We start from the raw sequence: 8,550 nt of genomic DNA on the forward strand, positions 1-8,550 counted from the left end.
CACCCCGGTTTAACAAAGATCGACTTTATGTCCCTCCTGATCGAGAGTTCCATTTCCCGGTCAATGACAAAACCTTTCCCGAAGACATTAGAACTCACTTCAGTAGACTTCATAACCTAAGTAACAATTGTGTTATAGAGGAAATTTTTCCTGAATTTTCCGGTCACTCATGTGATCAAATCCCTATCTGTGACACAATCAATCCCAATTCTCAGACTTCATCAGTTGTTGATGAGGAAATTGGCATAGAAGGTCCCGAAGTCTCAATGGACTTTCCACTTCTGCCCTCAGACCGCAGTGTCTCTCACTGCAGTCATGAATCACAGTCTGTCCATCTGCCTGTCATCAAGTGTCCCACAAAGGTCTCAACTCAGACTTACTCTGCAGTAGTACAATCTTCCTTACCGCAGACTGTAGTCAAGAGTACTGTGACTATTCAGCCAATTCATCATGAAATTCCCATTGAAAACTTCGAAGTGGGTCAGTGCTCCCAAAATCCTGAAATTTCTAGTTCGGATGAATCAAGTCCTCGCTTTCAAAACGTATCAAAGGTTTCCAGAAAACCGCAACTAAACATCAATGAATGCGGTTCCCCAAAAACCGAGGCTAAAAAGGCTTTCAAAGAGGAAATTCGTTCCCATGGTAAAAATCGGAAATTTTTTCGAAAACCAAAAAACGAGTCAAAATTCCAAAATCTAAGAGTCCAGAAAAGTTTGTTTTCTCAAATTATTTTTCAAAAAAACTCTTCAATCAAGAAAACAAACAAAAAGGAATGTACAGTCTCTAAAACCATTTCAAAAACATCTGACACAGCCCAAAAGTAAGTAAAGTCTTTTCAAAGCAATGATTTTCAAATCTATTCCTCAGATGACCCAAAATGGAAAGGGATTTTACCAACTCCAATACTTTTAAAATCACATCAAAGTTTTAAGAAATCACTTTCCAAAAGATCTACACGTGCTCCCACTCCTGCAAAACGTACTTTTTCAAATTCCAACAGCACTACTGTCAGATCTCACCTCTCTCGGACTAGTCACAAGCCTACTCCCTCATCCAGACCGTTGACCAAACAAAATGTCAGGGTAAATGACAAAATTTTTGCATGTCAGTGTAGTTGTCAAAAAGGTTCATCTTTTGTCAACCCATGTTCTTCTCAAAAACCTCGTAACCTTTTTAAATCTCACAACACTCCAAAAATTCACAAACACCCAGGACAAAGCCTAAAAGTTGACACAAAACCTGTCCCTGCAACCTCGACGCATGCATCAATTGGAAATTCATCCGTTGTCCCAGGCTCCAAACTCGTTTGGATGCCCAAACTAACCGTGTAATTCTCAGGCTATGTGCAAGGAGGAACAAGAAGAAGAATGGTTAATTGACAGTGTCTGCTCCTTGCACATGACCGAAAGGTTAGAGTACCTTCGGGATTTCAAGCCAATTTGCAACGGTGGAACTGTTACATTCGGCAACAAAGCGAATGGAATAATCTGAGGTTATGGTGTTCTTACTACAGGAAACTTCTCTATTCAAAAGGTTGCTTACGTAGAAAGCCTGAAACACAATCTCATCAGTGTAGACCAACTATGTAAAGTAGGCCACAGGGTTGAATTTGACAATGAATACTGCTACGTAATGACAAGCGATAGAAGCACCTGTTTGATCAAATCCAAGTCCGAAGGGACCATGTATCCTTTGGACGTTTCTCTGATCATTGGGAAACCGCAGCTATGCTTCCTATCCAGAGCAGTATCTGAAATCAACTGGCTATGGCACCGAAAGCTTGCACATCTTAACTTCAGATATATCAACAATCTGGTCACCAGAGAACTCGTCCGAGGTCTTCCAATTCTCAAATTCAACAATGATACACTCTGCTCGGCATGTGAATGTGGCAAACAATCAAAGGCAAGCCATCCCATGGTGATTGATTCTTCAATTTCTGAACCACTGGAACTCTTACATATTGATCTCTGCGGTCCATCCACTGTAGCCAGTCTTCATCACAATAAATATTCATCTCGACATGGTTATAGTCGATGACTTCACCCGTTTCACTTGGGTCTTCTTCCTAAGACTCAAATCCGAAACTCCGCAGATACTGATCAATTTTATCAAAGAAATTGAACTTCATATCAAATTACCAGTGCGCCGCATCCGAAGTGACAATGAAACCGAGTTTACCAATCATCTCTTAAACAGTTTCTTGGTTTCAAAGGGTATCAGTCACAACTTCTAAGCTCCCTACACACCGTAGCAGAATGAAGTAGTAGAGCGAAGAAACCGAACTCTGGTAGAAGCAGCCAGATCTATGCTTAATTCCGCACGCCTTCCTCTCTACTTCTGGGCCGAAGTAGTGGCCACTGCACACTTTGTTCAAAACCGAAGCATTGTTTGCAAGCGTCTCAGTAAAACTCCATATGAGGGCCTTAACAACCGCAAGCCAAACGTCTAATTCTTCCATATCTTTGGGTGTAGATGTTTTGTGATCAATAACAAAGATCATCTTAACAAGTTTTCACTGAAGTCTGATGAAGGCGTCTTTCTTGGCTACTCAACAAACAAGGTAGCTTATAGGGTTCTCATTAGACGCACAAGACTAATAGTCGAAAGCTTTGACGTCAAATTCGATGACTATTACGTCCGCAACACTGCTCCTTCAACCGAAACCAAAGCAATCCTGGAAAGTGATATTCCTGCCTCTTCGGGTCCATTAAACATAGTTGAAGTAAACTATGATGATCTCTTTGACCCTGTAGAGACTGCTAAGTTATCAGAAGTTCTTGTGTCCCCGGAAGCTCAACAGCAGCATGCCGATGTATCTGGTCCATCTCTATCCGATGAAGTATCACTCAATACTTCCACCTCGCCGTTTGAGGGGGAAATCTCTACTCCAGATCAAGTAACAACCATCGAGGTTCCAGTACTTGATGATGTAGCTCCAGTTCCTATCCGCAGCGGATCTCTACCCTCAAATGCTTCTTCTGACTCAGATGACGAAAATATAGAGAACATTGACACAAGAACTGACCCAAGGATTATCACACTTGCAACAATCTTGGGGGAACCTTCTCAGGTTCAAGGGGAACTCCCGTCCACAATCCAGGGGGAACCTCCATCATTCGCCCAATAAAACTCCAACCCCACTTTCTCAAATCAAGACAACTCAGCGGGCTGCTCACAAGTCCAGGGGGAACTGTCGTCCCCAACCGCAGAATCTTCAGACATTGTAGATATTCCTTCCACCGCAACCGTTGACCATCTACAACCCGTCTACATGTTTGGACGAAGGATCACCCACCGAGTGAAATCATCGGAAACCCATCAGCAGGCATTCAAACTCGATCCTCACAAGATTTATTTGATCACTGTCACTATGCAGCATTTATGTCTTCGGTCGAACCCCGAACCATCAAAGAAGAACTAATGGAGCCTAATTGGATAGCAGCAATGTAAGATGAACTGGAAGAGTTTAAAAGAAACAAAGTGTGGCAACTCGTTCCGAAGCCAAAAGGTCATACTATTGTTGGTACCAGATGGGTGTACAAGAACAAATTGGATGAGTCCGGTGCGGTAGTATGAAACAAAGCAAGACTAGTCGCTAAGGGGTATAGTCAACTTGAAGGTGTTGATTATGATGAAACATACGCTCCAGTAGCCAGGATGGAGGCTATACGCATCTTCTTAGCGTATGCTGCTCACAAGAATGTCAATGTACATCAAATGGATGTAAAGAGTGTCTTCCTGAATGGTGAATTGAAAGATGAGGTTTATCTTCAGCAACCTCCGGGCTTTGAATGTCTTGAATTCCCAGATCACTGTTACAAACTTGAAAAAGTTCACTACGGTCTAAAGCAAGCACCAAGAGCGTGGTACGAGACTCTCTCTGAATTTCTTGTCTCGTCCGGATACAAAAGAGTAGTGATTGATCCCACCTTATTTAGTAAAGCAAATGGTAATCACCTTATGCTTGTACAAATATATGTGGATAATATCATCTTTGGATTAACTGGTCAGGGGATGGTGGATGCATTTGCAAAACTCATGACCAACAAGTTCCAAATACGCATGAATAGAGAGATTAACTTCTTTCTAGGACTTCAAGTGAAACAAGTCCCTCAAGGGATATTCATCCATCAGGAGAAATACACCTCTGAACTGTTGAAGAAATACTCAATGGACAACTGTTCCTCAGCCAAGGTCCCCATGGCCTTCGGATATAAGATTTCTGCTGGTCCTTCTGGAGAATCAGTAGATCACAAAACTTATAGAGGATTAATTGGCTCGTTGATGTACCTCACCGCAAGCCGACCAGACATTGTCTTTGCAACAGGAGTATGTGCAAGATACCAAGCTGATCCGAAAGTATCTCACATGACCGCAGCCAAGCAGATTCTCAGGTACTTAAAAGGCAGCAAGTCTCTAGGCCTCTGGTATCCCGCAGGGAAAGACTTCAGCCTACAAGCATTTACTGATGCGGATTATGCTGGATGTAGATTGGACAGAAAAAGCACTTCCGGTGGATGTCAATTTCTTGGTGGAAGACTCGTCAGCTGGTCATCAAGAAAACAAAGATGTGTCTCACTGTCTACCGCAGAAGCTGAATATGTGGCAGCAGCCAGCTGTTGCGCACAAGTCTTGTGGATGAAAACGCAACTTATGGACTACAGATACAGGATGCTTCGGATACCGATTTACTGTGATTCAGAGAGTGCCATAGCAATTTCTCATAATCCTATTCATCACTCTAAGACGCAGCATATTGAACTACGGTACCACTTCATTAAAGACCACATCCTGAAAGGTAACATTGAACTATTTTTTGTCCATACTCATGAAGAGATTGCTGGTGTATTCACAAAGGCACTTGACTCTACAAAACTCAATAGTTTCTTACAAATGTTAGGAATGATGAATCCGGACCCGCAATTCTTTTTGAATTGATAGGTACCGCAGACCACTCTTGGTCACCGTTGCGGTCCTAACTAAATATACTTATCTTGTATAAGTTTCAGTATAACATGTGTACTGCAGTACATCTTACGTACCGCAATATACCTTATATACCGTAACCATATATGATATCTATATTTCAAAGGTCCTTATTGGTTTTTATTTCTGATTATGTTTAAGTGTTCTCCACAGTTATCTAATCATTCATCCGCAATGGAGTCTTAATCCGCAATGGAGTCTCAAACCGTAGTCTCAGTGGTCGAACTTTCAACTACTTCATAAATTCTTGAAACATTGTGGGCTATTTAATGATCTTTCATTAAATAAGAAAAACATTCTCAAAAATATTCGTTTTGTAGCATATGATCGTTTCAGTTCTTCTTTTCAAATAAACCTTTTGTCAGACATATTTTAGGTGTGATGCCAAAATAAAACAGCTTCCAATAAAAGAAATCTTTTTAGAAAATCTTTTCCTTAAACTGTCTTTTCCACTTACCCCCAAAAAGTCAAATCCGTTTCAAATTCCACATTTATTCAACAGACTATCGCCCCTCACCACATGTTCATCAGACATGGGGTATTGGACGTGACATTTCATTAAATGCTGCGTTTTTGGAAGATTAACAAAACACTTTTAATTAATTGTTTTGTGGCTGATAATGACTTCTTTTTTTTAAAAAAAAAATCAAAGTTTTTTTGTTACCTTTAACCGCTTTTCTTTAGGGTAAAAACAATAACTATTTGAAATCCGCTACTATAAAAACCCTCCTCTCTTCCCCAAGAAAGCTTTAAACTTTTTTATCTCTCTAAGACGAACAACTTATCTTCTTCCCTCTTGCACCTTAAGGTTTTCTGCAAGTTCTTCAAGATTTTCAAAAATGGTGAAATCATGAATCTCAAAAAGGCAATCAAAAGCTTCAGCTTCTGTTCAACCGACTGGTTTCGATTCTGCTACACGGAACCAATCGCCTTCAATTGCATCTAGCAATTTTAGGGCAATTTTCGATGATCATCCTTCTTACAATGACTCGATTCGTCTCATGATCAAGTTCATCTCCAACCATCCTCTCTTTGGACCATTCGACGCATTCACTGATGTAGTTCCCATCTCCACATTGTTCAAATGTGCATTTTCAGCACATCGCCCTCTCGATAATCTGCAAGAAGTTCATTTGAACTTGGTGGATGACTCTTTGGTCATCGTGACCAAAGATAAGTTTCTTACTGCGATCAATCTCATGGTGCATCCCTCGACCAAGTTCTTTTCACCAAGTGTCACAGACATCACCTCCACTTTGTATCAAATGGGATACCAGAAGCAGATCAAGGGTATTGGAGAGTTCAAGAAGAACCAGTTGCCTGCGGTATGGCAGTTTGTGTGCCATTTCGTGATCCGCAGTCTATCTGGAAGAACCGTAGGAACAAACAACATGGGCCTCAAATTACTTGAGCTAGTATGGAGCATCTTCACGGGTCATGATGTAAACTACGGTCAAATCCTATGAGATGATTTTCTCCAGTACATCCCTAAGGAAACTCCAAAGGAAAATCCAATCGAGCTTACTTTTGCAAGGTTTTGGGCACTCTGCATCTCAGATCTTCATCAAGACGCCAACCTCAGTATGGGCAACGACACCAACTTCTTTATCATGCGCGATCTCAAAAGGTATGCTCCTTCTAAAGATCAATCTATCTTTGGACCAATCAGACGTTTACCCATTCATATCTTGACTACGGTTGGACTTGAGACCCAAATAGTCACAGATCACATTGAGGCTACAGAAGGTATTGACCCATACCTTTCTACCCTGCCTCTCCCAAGTCAGAACATATTAGCCTCTACCGCACCCAATCAACCAGAGCGATTCGCAGCTCCATCTTCCACTACTCTGTCCCATGTTCACTTAGCCTCAAGCCTCAAACAGTTGGTTTCTCCCAAGAAAGGCCCCCGCATCAAGGGAAGAACACATACAATGGGTGAAATTCACAAGAAACGTAAAGCATCCAAGAAAGCCAAAGCTCCCAAGGAAGCAGAACCCTCGAAGAAGCAAAAACTCCAACATGTTGTATCAACAGATGATGACTCCTAGTCCAAACAATCATCTGATGATTCTGATCTCGGCTCTGCTCCTATCGCTATCCTCAAGAAAAAGAAAACCAAACTCTCTAGCAAAATGCGTGACCAGACAGATACCACAGTCTCTCAAAAGGCTCCGGTAGTCCTTGGGGTTGCCGTAAACCCATTTGCTACTACCCTATCCAGCTACTCGAACACAGCAAGTGTGCTCGTTTCATCTCAACGTGGAGACTCACCCCTAACTAGATCCCACGAGGATCTCATTGGTTCTTCTCGCCCTAACGTCTCCAGGGCTTCCAGACTTCATTTCTTTCAGGAATCGGAGTTGCGCTCCATTCTAGACATTGTAATCCAAACACTCGATACACCTACCCAACCGCAGGGCAATTCTTCAGCCCATGCCAGAACGGAGCCGAGGCCAAACTTGACCACGGGTCAAGGAGACCGAGGAAGGTCCGGAAATCCTACTCTGCTTACATCTTTTCCAGGTGGTTTAGGAACAGTGAGCACAAATGTGCAAGGATCTGTGAACCCGAGGGACATCTCGGTGCGTTTCCAAGGAATTGACGGTACTGATTCTGATAACACATGGGCTCACTACAAACCCACCACTGAATCCGAAGCCAAGAAGTATGCTGCTTTCCGTAGGGCATTTCAAGCAAGGAAAGATGAACAAACAAAGCAACTTCAACAAAAACAACAGGAAATCCAGACTGTGGCCAAGTACTGGGCCGACGCCATAAACAATGCCAACACGGTAGCTACAATTCTACAGGTCCAGAACTGGATGGAGGAAATGGCTGAGACCATCCGCAAAGCTCAGTCCAATCCAGATGGTGCAGGTTCATCCAGGCCCCCTCCAACAACTACTGCTAATAACTCTCAAGATGACGGAACCGCAATTGAAGTCAGTTCCACACCAACCTTTGGCTTCGATGACTACGACATGAATGAGGCCAATCAACCGGAACAGTCAGATGATGTTATGATGATCTTCGATGAAGAAGAAGAGTCGAGCGGATCCCAACATTCCACTAAACCCAAGGAGAAAAAGAAGAAAAAGAAGTTAGCAGTCTCTAGAAAAGAATTAATATCTCTGCAAGACAAAGTGGATTAAATTCTTGCTGTGGTGAAATCTTCCCAACCGCAATCTGAGGACTTTCCTGGACCGCAGTCTCTCATTGACCGTATCCAAAGACTTGAAGCCAGAGAGCGTCTTGCCGCAGAACGAATCTATCTTAAGGTGGAAATGGGCATCCGAGCCCTTGATAACAATCGCAAGGTTGATCATCAACATTTCATCACCATCGCCGAAAAACTTATCTCTGAAGTATCCTCCATCAAATCTGATCTTCAATCCATCATTTCAGATCAATCTGCTCAGCCCCGGAAACTTGGTGATGAAACGCACAATGCGTATGAATCTACCATTTCGGTCCTACAGTCAACCATCAACAGCCTACGTTGCTCTTTGACGTCCAACTTTCATGGTCAATAAATCTTGCGCCTCACCAAGGAGATTC

This window comes from Lactuca virosa, chromosome 4 (assembly GCF_052849685.1).
Source record: "Lactuca virosa cultivar CGN04683 chromosome 4, Lactuca_virosa_CGN04683_v6, whole genome shotgun sequence".
Lineage (NCBI taxonomy): Eukaryota > Viridiplantae > Streptophyta > Magnoliopsida > Asterales > Asteraceae > Lactuca > Lactuca virosa.